Raw genomic sequence first — 26,994 nt, 5'->3', positions numbered from 1 at the left:
CTTACGCTTTTTGGACAATCTTGGCAATCATAGCTATGGTTCACATCTAAAAAATCTTCAATGTTGTTGCTTGTGAATCAATTCTAATTATTGGACTCTCAGACTTTATACAATGTGAATCTTAACATTTACACCGCCCTTCGCATGGCTACAAGCAGACAGACCAACGTCCCTTGCAAGGGGGAAGGCAGGCAGCTCAATACCACAGTGTTTAAGCTCATTTATACTGAGGACAAACTCTGAACCCTCGCCACCATGACTTTACACCACCCCTTGCACGGGAGCGGCCAGGCGGGCCCAAGGTCCCTGGCATGGCAGCGGCCAGGCGGGCCCAAGGTCCCTGGCACGGGAGCGGCCAGGCGGGCCCAATGCCTGTTAGTAGAATACCTGTAGTCAGTGGAGACCAATGGCTGATAAAGAACTGAGAACTGTGCTTAGCCTGACGTTAAGAGGTTGAATAGTCTGAACTGCTAGACTGATGATCGGTGTCGGGATCACAAGCCAAGGTTGGTGCAGAGAAGAGTTTCATAGTCAGGGAGTCACAAGCCAAAGTCGATTCCAAGTAGCAGTAGACTTAGCTTGAGGGAGTGGGCAGGATAATGTATGAAGCACAATAATCTGGCAAAAGGGAAGTACAGAGACATGGCTTAAATAAGGAAGTTCATGGGAGGAGCAAAGAGTTCAAGGTTCAGCGGAAATCAAGGCAAAAGGCAGGGTTGTCCAATGGATCAGGCAGGGTGTCCAGCATCTCAGGTAGCTCAGCAAGAAGAGTCATTGTCAAACACAGCAGAGGTCTCAGGTTCAGCTCTTGACAATGCCCAATGCATGAGAGCAGCCAGGCCTCTTCCCCATGCTAGAGTGCCTCTAGCATGGGGAAGAGGCAGGCAGTTAATGCACAACAGTGCTTTGTCATTATACTGATCCAATGGCTTTCAATACTTAATCTCCGAACCTACTAGGTACCCAGATTGATTAAAGCGGGGGTCCACCTATCTATCGTTTTTTTTTTTTTTTTGAGTTCATTCACAAACTTTTCTTCTCAGCATTACATACTCACATATTGTGTGTAATATGTCCGCCTGTGTCAGATTTCGTTGGAAAGAATAACTTATATTATTCACTGCAGGCGGTTTCCATCTTCATTGTGGGCATTTGAAGCCAACAAGCATTTATTTCCTGGATGTGGTGAATGCTGTGCTCCCAGCATTCACTGCTCGTTCCCGCACATGCTCAGTGGCATCCTGGGAAGCCTGAGACTAGCTCCCAGGAGTCTGGGAGAGGCTAGAGACACGCCTACTCCCACGGGAGGAGAACCAGGAAGTGCAGAGAAGAATAGAAAAATAAAAGGTAATTACGGCGATTTAAATTTTTTTTAAACGGCATGTCAGCATCTAGGCAAGGAAGAGAATACATACAGATATTAGGGGTGCAACGGATCGTCATCGATCCGTGATCCGATCCGCGGAGGTTGATCCGATCCGCGGAGGTTGATCCGTACGGGACACCTGCGATCCACGGAGCGCTCTGTGGGCTCGGCCATAGGAAAGGCCGCAGCTTCGGCCTAGCTCCGGAGCGGCGGCCATCTTGGTACACCCGGCGGCCGTTTAGCACATGATCGCTCCGTCAAATGACGGAGCGATCACTTGTAACAAACCGGCGTCATGTCATGACGCCGGTTCCTCTCTCCCCTCTGTGTACTGATCTGTACAGTGGAGGGGAGAGATCGGATGGCAGCAGTGCCAATACTCTGCAATGCCCTGCCAATACTCTGCAATACCCTGCTGCAATGCCCTGACAATACTCTGCCATACCCTGCAATACTCTGCCACACCCTGCCAATAGGGAGATTGTGGATATTACAGTGGGGGAGATTTTTTTTTTTTGTTGATCCGAAAATGATCCGAACCGTGACTCCTAATCCGAGGAACGATCCGAACCATGAGTTTTTTGATCCGTTGCACCCCTAACAGATACTGTTCAAAATTTGGGTGGAACCCCGCTTTAAGTCAAATATCCATTCATCCAAATTAAGCTGTGTGCATGGCTCAAAGCATTTAAAAAGGGGCTTATCAGATATGTTTCTGCATGCATACATGTGCAAATGTAACACATTCAGGCATTTCTACTTCTCAAAGATCACTGTACTTTGTGACAATGCCTTTATCTGCTTTACTCATGAGAAATTCAGACCCATCTTTGTTTAGGCATCAATGTCTACATCCTGGACTGAGATGCTGGCTCACAGATGACACGACCCTTTAAATCCTAGCATCTGCAGTTCTTAGCTTTGTCCACAATAGTCTGACAATCGGGCCCTGCTGTCTCACCTTGTGATTTGCTATTAAGTTATAATGTTGCGGTCTGATCACTTAGAAGAGACTGAAGAAATGGTTGCACTTGCCTGCAGCAGGGCTGACGACATCTCAGCCTAGGCAAAGTAAAGCTCCAGGACTAGTTTTCTTCTTTAAAAGATGGAGCTTGATTTGAAAATTATATGGTGGCTGTGTATTATGACATTTCAAAGAATGTATTCATGCAGAATAAAATTACTGAAAAGGAAGACCTTAATCGAAAAAGTCATCCCAACAGCCATGAAATGATCACTTTCAAGAGGAAAGGGCAGCCTTTATGTTTCCCATGGCTGTGGACAACCCCCATATTTCTGCGATTAAAGGTTCTTCCTAAACATATACAAAATGAAGCGCATCAAATTCAGCACATTTGTATTGTCTGAAAAACGCTCGATGAGCAGGAAATCCCTCTCTCAATTTTGAAGTTCCTGGATGATCTGCTGCCAATGTGTTTTGTACAAGGACACCAGCGTCGGATATTGGAAGCGCCTTAATTTTACAGAATGTAACTTGCCTGCTCTTACACAAAATCGGCATTCCCAGAAGACAGGGGCAATTTATAGGGCCCCAACGCTCTTACAGTGATTTCGTCAATCAATCATGTAGTCCGGGAATCTGTCAAAAGAGACAGAAGTCTAGCAGCCCTACAGATTACAAATGATGTGTCTGCTGAATAATACAATATTCCGGGTCACATCTCAACTTTTATTAGATAAAAAATAGATTACAAACGCGTAACCTCTTTAGTGAAGCAGGGACCCGAGAAGCACTGCGGTTGGCTCTCCAGCGAGCCTGGTATCTATTTACGCACACAGATGTCCTAACATGGAGGAAAACGGCAAACACAGGCGTTAAAAAAACTCTAGACAGCTAAGAAACCCCTTTCAGCTTTAGCACCTTTATTCCTTTATAAGTCATATTTTCCTATTAATCTAGACTAGAGCAATCAACTAAAACCTTAGCCGACAGTCTTAACATGCCAGCTGAGCATAGAACCCGGGCTAGCAGTAAGGGAGTCCAATCTATAAGCTGAAAGGCGTTGGGGCTGAAGTTACTTTGTAGCGATTTGCATACAAAAAAAAAAGTGTACTGACAAAAATAAATGGGAAGGAAAAAGGAAAAAAAAAAAAAAACCAAGCACACACCTTGTGTGCACAGTCCAGTGAAAGGATGAAGACTCCAAAAGAAAAGATCCAGGGCAGCAATACCAAGGAACCATCAATAACCCCTCTTGTAGTGAATACAGGTAATCCAGGAAAGTGCTCCATGGACACTCACCACACCTCAGTGAAAGGGACACTCACCAGAAATGATGACTGCCATTACAGCAGCAGTATGCATCTGTCATCCAATGAGGGGTGAACCCAGCAAGTACATCCAACAACACTTATCAGGGTAAAACTGTGATAAATAAAACTCAACAGGAGCAAGAAGGAATCCTCAAACGTGTGGCAAGTTTAGTATGGATGCAAATACACATTAAAATAAAGTACAGTGGAACCTCGGATTGCGAGTAACGCGGTTAACGAGCGTTTCGCAATAAGAGCACTGTATTTTTAAAAATTGTAACTCGGTTTGCAAGTGTTGTCTCGCAAAACTAGCACAATTCAGGCCAAAGCGGTGCGCAGTACCGCATTTGGCCTGAGGTGGGGGGGCGCCAGAGCCGAGCGTCGCCGATTGGCGCTGTTCGGAAATGCACGGAAAGGCCCAAGGACAGCTCGGCTGACCTTGGCAAATCTAGGGTACAAAGTCTTTCCGAGGTCGGCCGAGTTAGCCTCGGGCCTTTTCGGCCGTTTCCGAGGCTCTCTGGCACCCCCCCGCCTCTGGCCGCATGCGGTATTGCATGCCATTGAAGTCAATACGGAACAAATTATTTTCGTTTCCATTGACTTCAATAGGGAAACGCGCTTTGATATGCGAGTACTTTGGATTACGAGCATTTTCCTGGAACGGATTATGCTCGTAATCCAAGGTTCCACTGTAGCATAAAAAATTCTTACATTGACAGCCGCTGCCAACCCAGAATCGAGCAGTGGCATGACGTCAGCACTAGTTACTCCTTTCCAATGCGTTTCGTCCAATCGGACGTTATCAAGGGATCCTCCAGTGTCAAAATCTGTTATCTTTTTGTAGCTTCTCAAAAGTACTTCATGCCATGGTAATCAATTGGGCTAAAATTGACCAATAGATTCACCTTAAGATCACTTTTAGAAGTGGTGGGAGAGGTGCCTCCACTCCCCTCGCCACCTCCCAGTGGTTTCTGGGCTAACGTTACCAATCAGTAGCTTGGGGAACCATCCAGCACTGGCAGGGTTTTTCCATGCTTATATGCGATGGATAGATGGCTATAGTTCATTTTCTGCCCTAGGAGGACCAGAGCAATGTCAAAGTCACTTCCCGTTCTCGGGCCATATAAAAACATGATTTTTTTGTTTTCTTAAAAGCAAAAGTTTGTTTTTTTTTCACTTTTTTGCTTTAAGGGTAGAGGAGAGGTCCTTTAGAGTCCAGATCTCTCCATAAAGAGGACTGGTCATGCTGTATTGTTATTGCAAGGGAGGTTTACATTCCATGAGATAGCAATAAAAAAAAATTTTTTTTTTAATTTAAAAAAAAAAAAAAAAAGTAAAAGCTGCAGCTCACCACAACCACACCCCACCCCCTTCATGGGCTTACTGGCAGTGATTGACAGCAGTGGGAGTCAATGTGGAGGGAGAAAGACTTGGTAAAGCCGAGGTTACTGTGCATGTCGCTGGACCAAGAGGGGGCTCAGGTGAGTATTAGGGGGCTGTGGGGGGGGGGGGGAAGCAGCAGCACATCAGTTTTTTTTACCTTCATGCATAGTGACAGGGGCTCAGACAGAAGCGATAGAAAGCCCTTACTTTTCTTCATTCCCTCTGCTGCATTCTGCACTGGGGAAAACGAAAGGGAGATCCTGATGGGTATCCAAGAGTAAACAGAAATGCAAGATGCCCACACCCCCTACCAAACTGAACACAATTATTTCAAATAAAAAAGTTGTACTTACTGCCCATCTAATGTTATGATGCCAGCTAGATACAGGAGATCAAAGGGACTTGATGTAGCCAATTTAGGAGAAAAAACAAGCTGCAACTTCTAAGAAGAAGATCTAAAGTCACAGCATACACTTTCATTTCTAACATCGGCATTGTAATCACAATACTAAACGATTGTTGTTTCTGAAATTCCAGGATAATGTTAGAACATGAAAGGAGATTTTTCATGTTCTGAGTGCTGCCCGTCTCTTTACACAACTTTCTCAATTACCTGCATGTTGTGTGTCTTCTCTATTCCTTTGGTTTACTTTCATATTCTAAGGTTTACATAACACAAGGGATCAGCAAGCAGTGATGGGGACACACGTGGTGAGATTCCTGTACTGACTCCGCCTCCTGAAACTTCTCCTCGCCTTCTCTGTAGATCAGAAGGCGGGCTCTGTGAAATGTGTGACACAGCAGTGCTACCTCACAGGGCATAGTGACTACGTGTCACAGAATTCAAGGAAGTAAGTATGTGGGGATTTTTGAAAAAAAAAAAAAAAAAAATACATTTTCAAACTTAAAGATGGTTCTGATTCATAAGAGTAGGCACATTTACGTGGCTGAGTGTAGGACAGCCCATTCTACCATTCCTCCATGCAGAAACGCAGGGAAAGTCATCCTAAAACTATTTTTTTTTTTTTTTAAATCGTGTTATATCAACCTGCATGGTGTTGGGGCAGCATGTGGTGGCCAATGCCACCCCTGTGCATCTGCTACAGCGGGCAGGTTGCCAATAATTCTGTATTACCCACCCCCCTCCCCCCATTCATCCTCAAATGCGGTGTATTTTCGCATGAGCGATTCTGCACTTATTCCTGATCCACAGTAGTGTACCTAGCCTTCAGCCTCATGCACACAAGATGTCTGTTTAGCCCCTCCCAACTCCAGAACTCCTTGCAAGAGAAAAACTGCTTAAAGCAGAGCTGCACTCAAAAGTGGACTTGTCACGCGTTTGCTTCCCCCCCCCCCCCCACCTCCGGTGCCTTTCCGGGGAACGGGTACCGGTTTTTGACAAGTACCCGTCCCCACTTCCGGGAGACCTGACTGCGGCGAGTTCCCGGACATTCAGCCCCCATCCTCCGCCGCCGGGCCAGTTAGTTAGCATAGCGCATTTTACGCATGCGCATTAGAGAACCGTAAGGCTTAGCTGCCATTTTCCCTTACCACAAATGGTGGCGGCAGTACCCGAGAGTCGATCGGAAAATCGGCTGGGGTGCCAACATCGCAGGATCCCTGGACAGGTAAATAGAGATGCACTGAAATTTCGGCGGCCAAAAATGGCGTTATCAGCATTCAGCCGACAAAAGAAAAAGGTGCCAATAATGGCACCAAAAAGGCACGCGGTTTTGCTGTGAATTCACGGCTTATAATTTTGTCGTGCTTATGGTGTGTTTTCCATAGGTCAAATTACTCAAAAACCGTATCAAAAACTTAACACGGTGCATTAATGATGCGTTCTTGCAGGATTTTTAACATCACAACGGAAGCGAAATAGACCAGTGTGCAGACATACATAGAATTTAAAGAGACACATTTTTCTTGCGCTATAAGATGCCAATAATGGCCGACAATAATTTCATATTCATTTAAATTGAAATTAAATTAAAAAGTCGAATATAATACAACTCTGTATAAAAAAAAAAAAAAAAAAAAAAAAAAAAAAAAAAAAAAAAAAATTTCCTAAGGAGAAGGCTGGACCTCCTCTTTAGGAAAAGTGCATAATGCGGTGTATTGCATGTGTGTTTTGACTTGTTTAGGTGCGTCAAGCGTTCATAAATTCCATTGAGCAGAATGTTAATTTATTCTGACCACTGAAATGCGTTAACGCTCAGGCTCACCTAAACGCATCTAGCATTTAGACACGACCACAGGTTTAGGTGTGTTCAGCATTTTTTCTGCTCTTCAGCGCCACCACGAATGTGTTTTTTTTAACCTGTAAAACGCTACTCTAATTACGCCTGTAAACGCCTATATGTGTATAGACACATAAGCTTACATAGAGAAGCTTTTAAAGCCTAAAAAATAAAATAAACAATATATATTTTTAAGCCCAGTGTGCACGAGGCCTGAAAACTTGAATAGGCAAAACTTTGTTCCCTATTTTAGATGTAATGTAAAGGAGGGTTATATTTAGGAGTTGCACTGATACAGATACTGGTATCGGTTCAGATTCTAAGCATTTGCATTGTATTTGTACTCATGTAAATGCTCCGATACATTTGCGGTACAATTTGAGCCCAGACAAAATGAATGGGCTCAAAATCAAAGATTTGACCAGTAATGCGGTGCAACCCCGGTCCAATTCGCATGCGGTTTTTACACACCTGTCCTTTGTGAACCCAGACTTGTCATAGGGACAGCCTGGGCTCACACAGGAATGGTGTGGGAAACTGCATGCGATTAGGACAGGAATCACACCGCATTCCTGTTCAAATCACATACGATTCTTTGCAGTGCGATTTTAACCCATTCATTTTGTATGGGCTTAAATCGCACTGCACATTTGTATCGGCAAGTACTTGAGCACAACTATCTGTACTTGTGCAAAAAAAAAAAAAAACCGCACACACGCACCAGTGCCATCTGTGTCCCATCGCAGGGATTCCCCTTTACTTCCTGTCCCATAAAGCAAACAGGAAGCGAGAGGAAATCCCTGCAAATTAAGGGAATCCCTTGGAGACCCCCAGGTCACCAGAATTAGTGTCCCCATTGGATGATTTCCCCTCTGTTACTTTTCTGGGGACAGCCCAAAATGTGGGATTCTTTTACTTTCAGTGATAATGGTAAACAGGACAAATATTGAGGGTGAATCTCCCCAACAGGAGCACAGACAGCAATAAAAACTGACCGGGGTTCTAATCCCTTTCCACTCTATCCAAAACAAAGAAGTTTTGCCTTTAGTTATACTTTACCTGCTTAATACCGGGCTCTTTTACACCCTTCCTGCTCAAGCCAATTTTTAGCTGTCATGCATCGCTTTCTGTACCCAAAATGAAATTATAATTTCCTAAATCACAAATAGAGCTTTCTTTTGGTGGTATTTAATCACTGCTGGATTTATTTTTTTGGGAAAAAAAAAAAAAAAAAAAACCCACACACCATTTTAGGTTTCGGTCAGTAAATGTTGTAAATATGTAATTTTTCTCCTTCAACGATGGGCACTGACTGGCATCACTGATGGGCATTGATTGTGTCACTGATGGGCACTGCTGGGGCTACATTGATGATAAGTGTCCTGATTATCTGTAGTCTCCCCTGTGAGGAAGTGCCGCTAATCGTCTCTCCTCACCTCAGAGTCAGCGTGAGGAGAGTCGAAAAACTGCACTTCCGTGTTTACATGTGATCGGCTGTGATTGGGCACAGCCAATCACATGGTTAAAGAGCCAAGTCGTCGGCTCTTCACCCAGATCTTTATCTGTGACCCCTTTCACACTGGGGCGCTTTGTAGGCGCTACAGCACTAAAAAAAGCGCCTGCAAAGCACCCTTAAAGAGCCAATCCTCACACTCAAGTGTGAAAGTCCGAGAGCTTGCACACTGGAGTGGTGCGCTGGCAGGACAGTTAAAAAAAAAAAAAAAAAAAAGAGTCCTGCTAGCAGCGTCTTTAGAGCGGTGTGTATACCGCTCCTGCCCATTGAAATGAATGGGGCAGCGCAGCTATACCGTCGGCAAAGCGGCGCTGCAGCAGAGCTTTGCGGTGGTTTTAACGCTTTCTCGGCTGCTAGCAGGGGGTAAAACCGCCCCACTAGCAGCCAAATAACGCAGCTAAAACTGTAAAACTGCGCTAAAAATAGCGCCGTTATACTGCCCCCGCGTGAAAGGGGCCTTCGTGTATTACTACTTGATACAGTATGTTACATCAGCTAGAAGAACCGCCACAATTTAAAGCAAGTCCATAGATAACATTTCAAGTCTACCAAAAGAGGAGGAAAATGTCATACAATCTAGCCTTGCAGCTCATATGAATAGAGGTGGGCGCCCTCTAATAAAAAGGTGAAAACAGGAAAGAAAAAAAAAAAAAAAAAATCTTCTAGTAGCATTCGGCTGCTTTCAAAGTTGCAACTCTTGCACACATTTCTTGACTTACCCAGGATAACATTTTCCATACCATGTGTGCTTTCATCTCCCTCACCTTAACCAAACTTGTGTAAATGGATACAATGCAACACAACTGTAAATAATGCCTCATTTACACTTGCTTCGGCTTCAACAAGGCTTCGGACTGGCTTTGTTAAAGTTCTCTGACACTAAATAAAATGGTTGGTTTACAGTCCTGTTTACACCTTTTGCTTTGCTTCAAAAATTATACCCTGTGTAGTGTCAAAGAATCTTCAAAACCTCCATAGAAGTCTATGGAAAAGCTCGCTTGAAGCCCCAAGCAAAAGAAAGGTGTAAACAGGACTGTAAGCTAACCATTTTATTTAGTGACGGGAGTGTTTTTTTTTTTTTTTTTTTTTCCCCAGATCAAAATAATTTTTAATTTTAGAAAAGAATCAAAACTTTGCTGGCATAGCAATGGCCCCCCTTAGTGACGGGAGCTTTGACTGGCGTTCATAGAGCATAAAGCGTGTCTGAAGACATATTGTCAAGCGAGTGTAAACTAGCCCTTACTTTTTTTACTATGAATTTTTTTTTTTTTAAATAAAATTTAGGCTCTGGGTTAACATAAACCAGACCTCGTCAACCATCAGCACGTATAACCTTAGGGCTTAGATGTATAAATTCCAAAAAAAATAAATAAACTAGCAGATTTAAATACACTCACAAACTGGGAGATCAGCGAAACCCAGGTTGGCTCATCTCCCTCCCCTCCACCCAGCAGCAGTAAACATGCGGGTCCTGGGCCCACAGGTGGGGCAGCAATGCCTAGGAAGTATGGTGGGGAAGGAGTTGGCTCTGGGGGGGGGTCACAGAAATCAATCAGGTAGTCGTACAGCAGCCCAATCACTCATTACAAAACCAAGAGTCCTCTTGTAGAGTGTACACACACTCCCAGGGCTAGAGCTGGTGGTATCATCACCTCCCTCCCCCACTGCAACTGTCACAAGACATTTGGCGTTGGCAGTAAAATGCTAAAGCCTTGTACACAAGTTTTTGTTTTTTTTTAAAAAACAAAAAACAGACAGCCCAGGTTGGAGGCTCTGTACTAAATCTGATGTTAGTACAGCGCGATCTCCCCTGCTGTGCCACTGGGTTGGGGGGGGGGGGGGGGGGGGAAGGTCAGCAGACCTTTTTCGGCTGGCTTCTGTTGGACTGGCTATTGTACACACAGGCCGAATGTCGGCCGGGATTCTACTGAACCCACCCATGCCGCCCGACATTCAGCCTGTGTATATTAGGCTTTAAAGGCCAACTCCAGCTGCCTGAAAGTTGCCCGACACTGGGCAGAGATAGTGCAGGTTATTTCTGATCTAGCCCAAATACCTATACCTCTTCATCTGCTGGTGTGCTTGCTGGGCACAATTGATGCTGAAACATATCCAAAAAAAAAATATGTATTTATAAATATGGTGTCCAGGTTATTGTACCTAGCTAAAAAGCTAATCGCCCAATTTTGGTTGGCTGCCGCTGTGCCTTCTAGGGCGCAGTAGATCGCCTACATTAATTCTCTTCTACTTAGAAAACAGTTAGCTTATCACCATCCAAAAGGTGGGTAAAAAAAAAAAAAAAAAAAAAAATGTAAACTCATTTGGCAAAGTTGGCTTGATAACCCAAGTCTCACCCCAGCACAATTATTGATGGATAGGTTGTTACAACTTTAAGAACACCTAGAGTTATGGTCTGAGTTTGGGAATTTCTCCGCTGTACATCCGAGATTAGACAAAGGAGACTTCTGAGTAATCGTCCTTCAGTCCGGGTTCACACTGGTACGACAAACGCTCTGACATTAGGAGCTCATGTCGCATGACGAGTGAAAAATCAACGTTTCCCTATGAGAGCCGTCTTAACTGGTCCGACACAAGTCGGTCCGACTTTGAAAATGCTCCCTGCACTACTTTGGTCTGACTTTAATCCTACTTCAGCCGATTGAATATCACTGAAGTCAAATCAAAGTCGGATTGCCGTCTTGACTGTTCCGACTTTGGCATGCCACTTGTGCTCCGATGATCTTGAAGGGGAACTTCACGTCAAATTTTTTTTAAAAACTGGCATGGGTTCCCCCTATAAGAGCATACCATGCCCTTCGGTCTGGTATGGATTTTAAGGGGAACCCCCACGCAAAAAAACAGCGTGGGGGTCCCCCCAAAATCCATACTAGACCCTTATCCGAGCATGCAGCCCAGCAGGTCAGGAAAGGGGGTGGGGACGAGCGAGCGCCCCCCCCCCCCCTCCTGAACCATACCAGGCCGCATGCACTCAACAACGGGGGGGTGCTTTAGGGCAGGGGCACCCCAAAGCACCTTGTCCCCATGTTGATGAGGACAAGGGCCTCTTCCCGACAACCCTAGCCGTTGGTTGCCGGGGTCTGTGGGCAGGGAGCTTATCGGCCCACCCTATGTGAATTAGTATGGGGTACATTGTACCCCTACCCATTCACCTAAAACAAAAAATGTCAAAAATAAAACACATTACATAAGTAATTTATTAAAGGCAGCTCTGTCATCTCTTCCGATCTCCTCTCCCCTCTCTGGCACCTCTGTGTCCTCCCCTGACGTCTTCTGCCTCTGTCAGTTCTTATCCCCTCTCCGGCTCTTCTCCCTCTGTCTTCTGCCCGGTCTTCTCCCTCTGTTCTTCTTTTGATGTTGACTCGACGCTCTCTCCTGCTCTATTGGGTGCACGTTGTGCTACTTATATTGGCATGGGGCAGATTCACCAGAGGCACGCCTCTTACGACGTCACACGTGACCACGCCCCATGCCAATATAAGTAGTGGCACAGGATCCCTGTTCACTGAAGTCTGACGTATGTCGGACTTCAAGTCGCAGGGCAAAGTCAGATACAAAGTGGTACAACTGTTGTGTCGTACCAGTGTGAACTTGGCCTCAAATGGTTTGGTTTTATGCTACATTTTTCTTTTTTACCGCTTGTTTTTTTTTCATAAAATTTTGCATATGCTTTACTTACAATGTAATGCTCTGTACCTGGTTATATATCTCATGTTCAGTGTGGATGGTTGTTAATTATAAAACTTTCAACTCTACAATGTGCAAGCACTTTTTTTCCTCCCTTGTCAATAAAATACAAATAATAAAAAAAAAAAAAAAAAAAGGGGCCAACTCCACATTTTACACCTGTATTTACGTGCATGGTACATTGCAGAACACAGACCTGTCCTTCTCTAACCCACAGCTCCTTATCTCCATAAACCCCCCACCCCCAACCTTGTGCTTAGGTAGAGAGCTCAGGATTTTTTAAACCAATAAAACCAACATGTATTTTTTAGTTCTTATTGAATAATAAAAAAAAAAAAAAAAAAAAAAAAAAAAAAACACACCACAAAAAAAAAAAAAAAAAAAAACCCACACAACACACACTGCATTTTGAACAGTATATTTAAACAGACCTAAATAAAATACAAATAGAAGAAGTTCATTGTTGGGTTTACATACACTTTAAAGGAAATCTGTCATGAATGGAATATGTAAAATGCCATGCCACTTCTGACCCATTCTGAAAATGCCAAATGCCTTACTCTCATGCAGAGTCCACGGATCTTGGAACAACATAAAAAGAGACAAGGAACTCTGATGTGCTCCCAATTTCATTGGCAGAATGCTTGTTCCCGGTCTGAAGTCAGATACAGCCAGGCAGCTAGCATTTTAGTTAGTAGGCCAGCAATGGCCGCCCTAAATATTTCTTTTATGACCCGTGTCCTTAAACTCTGCGGGGAAATGACATGATGCCATTATCCGCCAATACAGTCACTCATGGATAAGGTTACATGGCCACATACTAATGAAATGTCCTCTACACATTCAAGGCCTGAAGCAGACATTGCAGAGATGCAGAAGCCAAGAACGATGTCACATCACATTACAGCTCAGGCAGGACAATTACATTCCCAGACAGATGGACACATCTATGCAGATTTCAGCAATCGCAGAGATCGATAATCGAGCCAGCAGATACTATTAAGGGTTCTGATAAAATATAAAAAATTTTCAACAGCAATAGTAGCGGTTCAAAAAGCTGGACTCCAGTTGCAGAGGCACCACCAATGATGGCGGGATCAGGTTTTTTTTTTATTTAAAAACCTACAAACAGCCTGAACTCTCTGCTTCTAGTATGGCCCAATCCCAGGGCCCAACACCCTACTACTTCTAGGTAGTGTTGAAGTTTAAAGAATGTTACCCCAAAACTTCATGTTCCTGATATGTGCCTGCTGTACCATGTACTTGTAGGAGAAAGTCCCTTGTTCTCTTTGTATTGCTTCCTTTGTGTGAAATCCCTGGAGTTCCTGCCAGCCCTCCTGATTTCTTATTAAAACTGACCACACTAGGCAGGAAGACACACCGTGGTCAGTTCTCTAGCTATGCTGGGAACTCAGACTGCTCTCCTCCAATGATCAGACTTGTCCTGACACGCATTTTTATAGCGCTGATCGCTGTTTAAATGACAATGGCCCCAAAATAGTGTCAAAAGTGTCCGCCATAATGTTGCAGGGAAACATAAGCAGAAGGAGCTTCTAGTCTCCTGCTACTTGTCACATGTTCAAAATGAAAAAAAATAAACAGCCCTTGGAATACAGAGTAAAAATAATATCAATCAACTTTTAAATTGTCATAGAAATAAATATTTGAAATTAAATCTTTATTATTGTGTGGAAATAACATGGTGTGGGTGGATTTCTGCCAATCACAGGCTGCGTCAAGCCCCTCCAGCCTGTGTCTTAGAATAAGAGGGAGGTGAAGCTTCCGTTAATCTACATGTAATATCCCCCCCCCCCCCCCCCCCAATTGTGTTTAGCTTGTTAGTGGGCATGTAGGAGGGAGTGGGCTGTCATTTACCAAATTACAAACCCACATATGTGATTCTATAGTCACATGTGCTGTTCAGATGTGATAGGGAGGAAATGTTTGGCATAGAAACACACTGAAAACTGAGCATGTTTAGAGTTGCCACCACAGCTGCAAAATCAATAGCTGAATCGGGGACTTGGACAGGAGGGGGAGATAGCGAGCAGCAGGATTGAATCAGGTTCTTTTGCAGATTACAGAAAACAAATCTCATAGTGACTGAGTATGAACAGCATGTTAGGCTCAGTCCACACTGGGGCGACTTATTCGCCTGACAAGCCCCACGCTCCATTCAGTGCAATGGGATCGTTCTAAATCAGAGCGACTCAAGTCGCTCCGACTTAGAAAAAGGCTCCTGTACTACTTGGGGGCGACGAAGGATCAGCTTGCATTGACTTCTTTTAAAGAAGTCATTTTCAAGCTGCGCTGAGAGGGGCGGCTTCAGAGTCGGGAGACTTTGAACCCGACCCAATGTGAACCGAGACCAATACACCATTTATTGATAGTTTTAATTTTGTGGGTTTAGTGACAATTTAGCTATTGTTATGGTTACATTGTATTATAAGCATTACCTTACTCTGTATGTGTTGCTTTATTTCTACAATACAAAAAGTATTTGGAAACAAAGTTACTACTTACTAAGAAATGTTCACAATCATTTGTTGAAGCTAAGGAACCATTGGGGTATTTTAGTGGTTGTAAACCCAGATAAAAAAAAAAAACCCACACACACACACAACCTGCAAGACAAAGGCATAATAAACTACTTACCTTAGATTGAAGCCGTTGCAGTGGTCCCTGCACAATGCTGTGACCGGCAACATGTCTCTCAGAGTCATTTCCGTGTCCGTAGGCTTCGGTGCTGTGATTGGCCGGAGCCACGAGAGCCACCGGTCACGGCACAGCTACTGAAGAAACGGCACGAGCGAGCCGTGTCTTCAGTGCACATGTGCCGATGATGTTGGCATATGCAGATACAGTGAATATCTCCTAAACTGTGCAAGTTTAGGAGTTATTCACGATAACTACAGGTAAGTCTTATTATAGGCATACCTGTAGGTATAAGTGGTAGTACAGGCCTTCGTCCAACCAATGAAAGTTAGGGGGGGCTTCAAAAAAAAAAAAAAAAAAATTGCATGCTGAACTCTCAGAACACACCACTGCAATGCCGCTGTGTGATCCGACACCAATAGAAAAAAAAGCATTTTGCCTCATATCTATGCATTGGGGGGCTGCACTGGGGGAAGAAAAAAAAAAAATAATAAAAAAAAAAAAAAAAAAAAAAAAAAGAATCGCTGCCAGCACCGCCCCAACATATCTGATAGAGGGAATAACTGGTATAAGCCCCAATGAAAGTGGAACAATTGATGGATCTACTGACAGGATCAACAGATATTATAAAAATAATAATAATTAATATTATATTATTATTATTCACAGTTTACGCAGTGCTTTACAATGTAGAGAGGGGACAGCACAATTCCAGTACAATACAGAAAGGGGGGAACAGGAGGGCCCGGCTCGCAGAGCTTACATTCTAAAGGGAGGGGTTGGTGGTACAAAAAAGGTAATGGAATACTAATACTACTAATACTACTAGTAACACTAGATCACAGCCCTCAGGATCAGGGCCCTCCTAACACGCTTGTACTGAATTGTATTGTAATTGTACGGTGTAACTTTAATAAGTGCTGTGCAAACTGTTGGCGCTATATAAATCCGGTATTAAAATAGTTTTATGCAATCAACGTTACCAGCAGTTTTTCTTGAATCCATGTAATTATATTATTATTGTTAAAGAATTAAATGCAGGATTCAAGAAAAACAAAATGATGATAATGTTGAGAGATTGCATGAATTATTTATTTATTTTTTGTTTGTTTTTTTAATACAGGATTTATATACTGCCAACAGTTTGCACAGGCCTTTACAACATGAAGGCAGACAGTACAGTTAGAATACAATACAGGAGGAATCAGAGGGCCCCGCTCCCTAGAGCTTACAATCTACAAAACGTACAATATTTGTACTTTTTCCCCCATATGTCTAGCCACAATAGACGCACTTTCCAGAAGCTACAGAACCCCCCCTAACCAGGCTCTTTAATACTAAACAAGTTTTATGATTTGAGACAAAGCCCAAGTACATAAAAAGTATTCCTCCAACCCGCTCCTATAACATCCTATAGAAAAGCTCCTTGATGCATCAAGTACTGACTACAAAGAGTTAAGTGTACCTGTAAAGTGGGACCTCAGAAGAGCTGAACATATGTTGACCTGAACACATTACAGCCGGTTCCTCGCTGTGACTTTCCACGCTGCATCCAGTATAGAGGTGGCGCTGCACTGCAAGCTCTCTTCTCTTTCATCACAAACTGGCTCCAGTGAAGTGGTCAGTGCCCATGTGAAGACAAGGCAGCACTACAGCTGAAGGCAGGCCTACAATGAAACCTAAAGATCCCGCACGCTCTACACCCGTGCAAAGCACAATAGGGCGTTATTAACACAAACCCAGCAAAGAAAGAGCCAGCAGCATGTTATTCATTCCACGGCCCTGCTAGAAAAGCTCTGTCAGTAGCACCAGGTACACAACAGGCATTGTCTCTCCCACTGCACACTGACAGCTGACCCCAGATTACCCAAATATAGGCTTAGAACACGCGCCTTCCACAATTTAAAAAAGGTATGGGAGGCAGCCCATGAGCCAAGTGTTTTCGCTTGGCTTTTCTGCTCCTAAAAACAACAGAGTAACGCAAGTCTTTTTAGCATTAAGTAATGTGTTATTTGTGAAACCGGTTCCATGACAGCGACAGGCTCTGGTGGCAGAGGCCTGCGAGCAGCAACATCCTTTTATATGCAAGTCATCCCAGCAACTCAATTTAGGTGTCATACAGAGTCTATGAAAGAAGGGGAGGGAGAGGGCAGCATCAATAACAAAAATGGAGCACAGGGCATGCGCTGGTAGGCAAGAAGATGGTCCCCCGTAAACCCTTCGGCAAGCAGGCAAGACATTTTTTCAAGGGTCCCACCCTTGCAGCAGCAGCACTGAACACATCAAGGCCTCCTCAATTACTTAAAATAAATGGAACTCTAGGCTCCCTGAATCATATTTTTGCTCTGGGCCCTAAGAAATCACATGACCATCATTCCCCCCACCCACCGCCTAAATAGAATATGATAATGTGAATCTAGACCAGCCATTATCAACCAGGGTTTCGTGGAACGCTAGGATTCCTCCAGAGGAATCTGAAGGTTCCTTGAGCTGTGGCAGGTTGACCTCCTGTAGAACAGTGCCTGAATAGTTCTGGGCCCATGCTACTTGGTGGCCAGTGGCAGAATACCAATAATCTTTTTAGCTATAGTTAATTCTAACCACCCACATAAGGGGCCATTCTGCAACCCCCCCCCCCCCCCAGCCACCAATGCCAGGGGAGGCGCAATTCTCCCCCCGAAGCCTCCAATTCCAGGGGGGCGCAATCCCCCCCCCCCCCCCAAGCCTCCAATGCCAGGGGAGAACCATTCTTACCCACCATTGCAAGAGGGGGAGCATTCTTTTCCCCGGCTGCCAACGCAAGGGTGGGCCCATTCTCTCCCTGAACGCCAACGTAAGGAGCAGCCCTACCCCCTTGAACGCCAACGTAAGGAGCAGCCCTACCCCCTTGAACGCCAACGTAAGGAGCAGCCCTACCACCTTGAACGCCAACGTAAGGAGCATTCTTCCCCTTGAATGCCAATGTAAGGGGAACTCTTCCCACTGAGCATCAGCGCAAGGATCATTCCCCCCCACCAACTGACCACCAACATAAGAGGCATTTTGTTTGCACACTGATGCCTGATGAATTGATTTTAGAAGAAGTTCCAAGACATTCAAAATTATTTCAAGGACTCCTCTGGGGTTAAAAAGTTGGGAAAAGGCTGCTCTAGACAATATACATCATTACTGTGACATCTGTTGCCAATTCTTCAGCGGCAAAGAAGAAAAAAATAAAGCAGCCAGTGGGGTCATTATTGGAGGAAATGACCACCAAGAATACAACATATTAGTCCTCATTCAGAACTTTAATTTGCCATATTTAAAAGGGCCTTGTATCTCCACACAAACTAGAGCCTTCATCATTTCCAACAATAAATACATACAGAGATTTAAAGCTTTTTGTTGCTTGGGGTCACTTGGGAATCCCTCCACCCAGGGAGAGCCCTTCCATGTCAACCAAGTTTAAAATGGTAGTAAAGCACTACTTTTACTTACAGGCAAGCCTAAAAAAAAGGCCTATAATAAGGCTTATCTGTAGGCAACATGAATATCTCCTAAATGTGCATCATTTAGCAGATATTCACCCAGGAATCAGCCGGTGACATCACCAACGCATGCACTCTAAAGATTCGGCATACACTGCCAGAAGTTAAGAGCTTTGTGCCGAAACCAAGGGCTTTTTAATGCACACGTGCGGGAGTGACATCATCGCGGCTCTGGCCAATCACACAGCCAGAGCGTGCGAACCCAGAAGAAATACCGGGGGAAGATGACAGCCCTCAGCAGTGACAGAGCGCTGCAGGAGGGCTTTGTTCTAAGGTGATGCAATTACTAGCACATTATGCAATTGCCTTACAGGCGTTTTTTTTTACCTTAACCAGCCGCGGTTTATAACCACTTTAGGTACGCACATCATGAGAAAAAAAAAAAAAAAAAGTGTAGGTCGGCACTACTGGCCTCGCCTGAAAATGCTAGTAGTCTGGCTTTAGGCTGATGCATTGACTTCATTTCTTTACAAATTGCCAACCTGGAGCAAGTATAGAGATACGAAATTCTGATACTTCTTTAACAGTTATAGCATTCATGTTTGGGATCTGGAATTCTGATAGTTATCATTCATAGCATTATTTGTTCTGGGTCTGAATCGAAAGTATAAAAAACACCCCACACACAATGGACAGCAATGGCAGCCCCCATGCTTGACTTACGACAGGTGTACTTTAAGATGTAAATGTATAAATATTAGAAAGATGAGAAATTTTTCTGTTATACTGTTTCAAAAGTGAGAGAGATGGAGAAAATATAATATATATATATATATCGCACACAGTTTGATTTAGTTTGTGCTCCTGCAGCTCAGCGGGTGCATGTCTGTGTAGTCAGCTACAAGCCATGGGAGCTGGACTGTCCTAACGCAACAATCACATTGAAAAGCAGGGCTACAAATGGGTCAAATCAAGGTGAATGTTCTATCGCTTTGGTTCCCAACCCGCAGCCTAGTCTGTAACTCCGGAAAAATGCCCCAAGTCTCCAACAACTCCTATAGCGTGTTTTCTTTGGTCTTTGACCATCTCGTGTAGCGTTTCCGACTATGTCCTCTAGCATGTTAAATAGAATATTAGGTGTGGCCGTTTGTTGATGTCACGAGCAATACTTGAGGCCCCTAATATAAAGAAAATTGACCACCACTGTTCTAGTACGTTCTGCCTTGGCACATTAACTTGAACTGCAATATCCTGAAGAGACAACACTGCACCTTAATAGACTCATGCTAAAGCATTGTCGTCACCCCAAGACAGCCAGCTATTCTCAACCAGGGTTCCAACCAGATGTTGCTAGGGGTGAGGGTTGATTGTCCTCCCATCTGCTGGTGCCTGCATAGTTCCTGGGCCAACATCACTTGACAAAAAGGTAGCAGCATGACACCACCTTATCTTTTTAGCTGTCTGTAATGGTGACATTGTGACCACCACCGTAAGGGTTGACTTCTTCCTACTGACCATCGACATAAGCAATATTTTTCTCATAGGACTCCCAATTAATACATTTTAGCAAGAGTTCGAGACCTGAAAATTATTTTAGGGATTCCTGTGGGGTAAAAATGTGGAGAAAGACTGCTCTAAGAGCTGAAGTTCCAGGGAAAGAGATACTGGTAGAATCAACAGGACCAAAACAGAAACCGGCATAGAAAAAAAGATAAACACCGACAAGAGGTACGAAATGGTAAGCGATCATTGTGCAAATATTTTTGTCTAAGCGGCCATTTAAATTTATGCATGTGCGTGGAGGTGCAGTTTTTGTAGTTTTAGGCAGATGGGTTCTCAGACGTCAATCAATCTTTAATTTTGTTTTAGCGTTGACATGCATTAATAATGCACTGTGTTTTTGAATTTAGTATTTGGAGTAGAAAGAGATAACTTCCAATGACCAGCATGGTAAGTAGTTTTAACAGGGCCATATATATGCGTGCAGCCTGGCGCCAAGAGGTTAAGGCCTTATTCACACAGGTGCACTACAGTGCATGCCTATTTGAAGGCCGTGTTTGCCCACATGGGGATGCACAGGTGTTGCCACTCAAGGTAATTGGGATGCAGCAGCTGCATGGACAAAGCCCAATTTGACAGCCATGTGGGTGTGGCTGCACGGGCCCTGAACACACACTGTATGCGTTTGGGGCTGCACATCCGCACAGCTGTGAAGTTGGGAGCAGCTGCTGCATCCGTGCATACGCTGCGTTGCAATTGACATCGATGGGACTGCCTGCACAAGGATGCACGGCACACCTGTGCATCCCCATGCCAGACAACCCAGACCTTGCAGGGGCATACGCTTAAAGGATTGGTCCATCTGTGGAACATGTTACAACCGTGTTTAGGGTCCAACATGTTCTAGCTGGAGCCCCACTCACCCGCCTCCCTTGTAAAAGCAGGTGGAGGTCTCTCACCACAGTCAATGCAAAAATCAGCATAGCTCCGCCCACACAGCCGCATCATTCATTCATTTCAGAGGAATCTGCGAATGATAGAACTACAAGTTCGTATATCACCACAGCAGACCACTTGTAGCCCTCAATGAACTGTGAGGGCGCTGATCAGCACCACTGTAGTTCATTCACAAGCCCTGCAGCCTTCTAACAGAAAGCCTGTACAGAGGTATGGGCAGAAAGCTGGAGAACTTGAATGCAGAAGCCTGACATTGCACCCCAAACCACTGCTCCTAGATGTAATGCTATGCAGGCTGCTTGGGGGGGGAGCATTTTTTTTTTTGCAAAAATATGTGCATTTGGTATTTTTTTTGCCTAAAGGCTGAACTTAGCCTTTAAAAGTAGAAGTCCATTCAAACCTAAACGTAAACCTGCTCCCACCCCGTTCTAACTCCTATACCAACTACACTGTAAAGGAAAGGTGTCTATACCAGTGTTTCTCAACTCCAGTCCCCAAGGTGCACTAACAGGTCCTGTTTTCAGGATTTCCACCATTTTGCACAGGTGATTTGATCAGTTTCACTGCCTTAGTAATTACCACAGCCGTTTCGTCTGAGGGAAATCCTGAAACCATGACCTGTTGGCGTGCCTTGAGAACTGGAGTTGAGAAACACTGGTCTATACTTACCCAGTCTGAGGCGCTCTGGTCCGGTCACATGATCTCTCCAGCGGCCGAATTCAGGGAAGAAGGGAGAGTGGCGACAACAGCTGGATTGCCTATGCAGTGACATCACACATAGGCTTACTATGGGGAAATGGGGCAACCATTATCAGCTGTCCCTCCTCTCCTCTAAAGCCGGCACTGGGAGGCAATCAAGTGAATGGACCTGAGAATAGATAAAAACAGACATCTTTCCTCTACAGGGCAGGGGGTACAGATTTTAGTTTAGACATGATTTGACTGGACTTCCACTTTGAATGCCTAGGTGAAGGCCAAACAACTGGCACCACAAGCATTTCGTGAACTAGTGCAAATGTGAGGAAAGGAATATTGTCCTTCACTGTATGCACCTGGGTAAAGAAAAACACAGTACTACCTGCTGGGGCCCCTGAGGGCCATGTGATGAGTCCCAAAGGGGCCACAGCCCAGATGCCAGGGCTTCGAGGACTCCAGATAATACAGGTGTAAAGCGCCGCACTGGACTTGTCACAGCATTGTAGATGAAGGACGCTAGTGCCCCTGGTGCCTCCTGGGATATGTGACATATCCCAGGAGGCACCGGGAGCTCCGAATGTCACCTCATTCACAAATAAAACACATGGGCGGATCCAGCGGCATGTCATCGGGCGGCACCAGGAGCCCCAAACGCCAACCCATTTACTAATAGAAGAAGGGGGCGGACCTAGCGGCATGTCACCAGGAGCCCCAAATGTCACCCCATTCACTAATTCAGCCTTTAGATTGTAAGCTCCACGAGCAGGGCCCTCCCATTCCTTCTGTATTGAACTGTATTGTAATTGTACTGTCCCCCTTTTATTGTAAAGCACTACGTAAACTGTTGGCGCTATATAAATACTGAAAAATAATCAGAGGGGGCGGGCCTAGCGGCACATCATCGGGAGGCAATAGGAGCTCAAAACGTCATCCCATTTACTAACAGAGGAGGGGGGGTGCCTAGTGACATGTTACCCGGAGGCACCAGAAGCCCCATACGCCAACCCATTTACTAAAAGAAAGGGGGGTGGGGCCTAGTGGCACATCATCGGTAGGCTGCGCCAAAACCCGTAAAAGCCGACACAGCCTCCCTATGACAAAGGAGCATGGTGGCTTAGGACCCACAGGACAATGATGGATCCTCTGTACGTGTGAGCATCTCAACAACAGGGGAGAAGGAAAATAATATTATTATTATTATTAATAATAATTTTCCTTCTCCCCTGTTGTTGAGATGCTCACGCATAGAGGATCTAGCGCTGTCCTGTGTTGCAGCCCCTGCTGGGTCCTACGACACCATGCTCCTTTGTCATAGGGAGGCTGTGCTGGCTTTTAGCGCAGCCTACCGATGCTGTGCCACTAGGCCCCCCGCCTCCTCTATTAGGCCCCTTTCACACTGGGGCGGTAGGGGGCGTCGGCGGTAAAACAGCGCTATTTTTAGCGCTGTTTTACCGCGGTATTCAGCCGCTAGCGGTGCGGTTTTAACCCCCCGCTGGCGGCCGAAAAAGGGTTAAAACCCCTCGTATAGCGCGGCTATAGCCGCGGTATAGCTGCGCTGTCCCATTGATTTCAATGGGCAGGAGCGGTTTAGGAGCGGTGAATACACCGCTCCTTCACCGCTCCAAAGATGCGGCTGACAGGAGATTTTTTCTTCTCCTGCCAGCGCACCGCTTCAGTGTGAAAGCCCTCGGGCTTTCACACTGAACAAACAGCGGAGGCTGTTTAGGGGCGGTTTGCAGGCGGTATTTTTAGCGCAATAACGCCTGCAAACCGCCCCAGTGTGAAAGGGTCTTAGTGAATGGGGTGACATTTGGGGCTCCTGGTGACATGCCGCTAGGCCCGCCCCCTTCTTCTATTAGTAAATGGGTTGGCGTTTGGGGCTACTGGTGCCTTTACAATAAAAAGGGGGACATTACAATACAGAAGCAATAGGAGGGCCCTGCTCGTGGAGCTTACAATCTAAAGGCTGAATTTGTGAATGGGATTACATTTGGGGCGCCTGGTGCCTTCAATGATGCGTGGCTAGGTCCGCCCCCTTCTTTTATTAGTAAACGGGTTGGCGTTTGAGGCTCTTGGTGACATGCCGCTAGGTCCGCCCCCTTCTTTTATTAGTAAACGGGTTGGCGTTCGGGCCTAATGGTGCCTCCGGATGACATGCCGCTAGGCCCACCCCCTCCTCTATTAGTCAATGGGGTGACATTTGGGGCTTCCGATGCTTTCTGATGATGTACCGGCTAGGTCTGCCCCCTCTTCTGTTAGTGAATAGGTTGACATTTGGGGCTCCTGGTGACATTCCGCTAGGTCTGCCCCCCCCTCTTCTATTAGTGAATTGGGTGACATTTGGGGCTCTTATGACATGCCGCTAGGTCTCCCCCCCCCCTTCTATTAGTAAATGAGTTTGCGTTTGGGGCTTCTGGTGCCTTCGGGTGACATGCCACTAGGCCCACCCCCACTTCTGTTAGTGAATGGGGTGAGATTTGGGACTCCTGGTGACATGCCGCTAGGTCTGCCCCCTTCTTCTATTAGTGAATGGGGTAACATTTGGGGCTTCCGATGCTTTATGATGTACCGGCTAGGTTCTGCCCCCTCTTTTATTAGTGAATGGGGTGACATTTGGGGCTCCTGTGACATGCCGCTAGGCCCCCCCCCATTCTATTAGTAAATGGGTTGGCATTTGGGGCTTCTGGTGACATACTGCTAGGCCCCTCCCCCTCCTCTATTAGTGAATGGGGTGACATTTGAGGCTTCCAATGATGTATTGCTAGGCCCACCCCCTCTTCTGTTAGTGAATGGCGTGACATTTGGGGCTCCTGGTGACATGCCACTAGGTCCCCCCCCTTCTATTAGTAAATGGGTTTGTGTTTGGGGCTCCTGCTGCCCCCGGGTGACATACTGCTAGGCCCACCCCCTCCTCTAATAGTGAATGGGGTGACGTTTGGGGCTCCCAGTGCCTCCTGCTGATGTCACTAAGCCCGCCCCTAATAATAATAATAAATATTATTATTCTCCTCTTTAAAGGGCTTCCCCTTCCTCGGGTGGGGTGGCATCCATATACACAGCAAGGCCTCCTCCTGCTCCCACCACGAGGCCCCAATTCCCTCCTGCAGCGCTGTGAAAACGCATGAAAAACAGCAGACACGCATTTTGTCGCACGCCAAGCTCTACCACAAAAATTGGTGCAGGAGCTCCTTTGTGGCACATTGGTTGGCCCCGAATGCTGCGGTGCAACAAGGCGCAGATGAAAATAGGGGGCCTGAATGATAAAACGGGAAGTCGATTTGGGGTTACCATGGACACCTGACTCCCCCCCCCCCCTTCTGATGGATCTGCTGCCAATCACTGAGCATGATACAGAGCAGGGGGGAGGGGCCACAGTGAATTGATTAGTTGATATCAGACAGGTGTAGGGGGGGCTCCACCAATCAGCACATGGCGTGCCAGTCCTCATTCAATCGCTATAATCAGCCATTTTTTAAAGGCCCCCCCAATAGGGAGGCAGCTCTGTACACACCAGGCCCTCCATCATATATCATAATGAATTAATACAAGACTCTGCAGCATGGGGGCCCCTGGGGGCCACAGGGTACCTCTCCTTAAAGGACAACCCCCCACCCCAGTGAGAATGCCCTCCCCCCACCCCCTGGCAGTGTTATAGATGAATAAAAGCCACTCTTACCGGCTCCCAGGCTGTCACAGAGGAGGAAGGGATGAGCTGCAGGGGAGCAGGGCCCGATGGAGGAGACCGGGGAGAACAGCTGCTAACGCCTCATTAAAAATTGGTCATTACAAATAAATAAATAAAAATAGATATAGAAGAGGGGAAGACAGGCTGGGAGAGAGAGCAATGGAGGGGGGAGGAGGAGGAGGATATGAGGCGGGGACGCGCTGCGCGCACACCGAGCACAGGCTTGAGGTGGTGGGGAGGGAAGAGAAGCGGGGGCGCGCCCCCTTGGTTATAGCAAGGACAGCGGCGCGTACACGCCTTTTAGAATTCACCCGTCCGTTCACAGCTGAAAAAAAAAAAGGGGGGGGGAGCCCGGCTAAGCCAATCGGAGGCGCGGCGGGGCGGGGCGAGGCGCTGAGGCCCTCTGTATCCGACCTATCAAGGTGCGGACGGGAACGAGGAAAAGGCTTTTTTGACAGAACACCGGAGCCGCGGTGAAAGACGTCTTAGCCAATAGGAACGGGCGCACTGATAAGGCCAATCCGGCGACAAGGGGGGGGGAGTTAGCCAATCTCCGTGGCGATAACATGAACGCAAGCCAATCACAACAAGGGGGATATGGGAGCTGGCCAATGAGCGGGCAGAAAGGAGCCTCCTCATGTTACAGTGAAGAGGGGGGTGCTATGTACAGACCAAATAATGTGTCAGGACCATGTAAATAAACAGGAGACGGCCACTATGAGTCTCCTCAGAGGGAAGAACCCAAAGTTCCTGTCAGCATCATTCATTATAACAATATATAGTAACAATCCTAATAAATGAATCATGTTTACCAAAGAAAGCATTACTCTGGGAAGTACACATTGTGGTAAATGAACCTACCAGGCACTTTTACCCCCCTTCACGCCCAAGCCAATTTTCAGCTTTCAGCGCTGTCACACTTTGCAGCACTGTACTCATATTACATTTGTATCATTTTTTCACACAAATACAGCTTTCTTTTGGAGGTATTTAATTACCACTGGGTTTTTTTATTTTTTTGCTAAACAAACAAAAAAATACCAAAAATTGAAAAAAAAAACAAAACAAAACGTTTTTATTCGTTTCTGTCATAAAATTTTGCAAACAGGTCATTTTTCTCCTTCACTGATGAGGAGGCACCGATGGGCAGTGATAGGTAGCACTGATGGGCAGTGATAAGTAGCACTGATGGGTAGTGATAGGTAGCAATGATGAGGTGGTACTGACAGGAACTGATAGGTAGCACTGATGGGCAGTGATAAGTTGCACTGATAGGTAGCACTGATGGGCAGTGATAGGTAGCACTGATGAGGTGGCACTGATTGAAACTGATAGGTAGCACTGATGGGCAGTGATAAGTAGCACTGATGGGCAGTGATAGGTAGCACTGATGAGGAGGCACTGATGGGCAGTGATAGGTAGCAATGATGAGGTGGCACTGATGGGAACTGATAGGTAGCACTGATGGGCAGTGATAGGTAGCACTGATGAGGTGGCACTGATGGGAACTGATAGGTAGCACTGATGGGCAGTGATAAGTAGCACTGATGGGC

General features: G+C 45.7%; 1 protein-coding gene across 1 annotated transcript in view; it reads right to left on the bottom strand.

Moving 5' to 3' along the window:
- The window catches only part of R3HDM1 (R3H domain containing 1), a 221,923-nt gene extending 196,250 nt beyond the window's left edge, over positions 1–25,673 (bottom strand). Inside the window, exon 1 of the mRNA XM_073634292.1 lies at positions 25,433–25,673. The gene's annotated coding sequence lies outside the window, so the exon portion shown is untranslated. The remainder of the gene's footprint in view (positions 1–25,432) is intronic.
- Positions 25,674–26,994: the final 1,321 nt, after the last annotated feature.

The sequence above is a fragment of the Aquarana catesbeiana genome, linkage group LG06, assembly GCF_042186555.1.
Source record: "Aquarana catesbeiana isolate 2022-GZ linkage group LG06, ASM4218655v1, whole genome shotgun sequence".
NCBI classification, from domain to species: Eukaryota; Metazoa; Chordata; class Amphibia; order Anura; family Ranidae; genus Aquarana; species Aquarana catesbeiana.
Note: the sequence above shows the minus strand (reverse complement) of the source record. Positions and strands in the feature narration are given on the sequence as shown.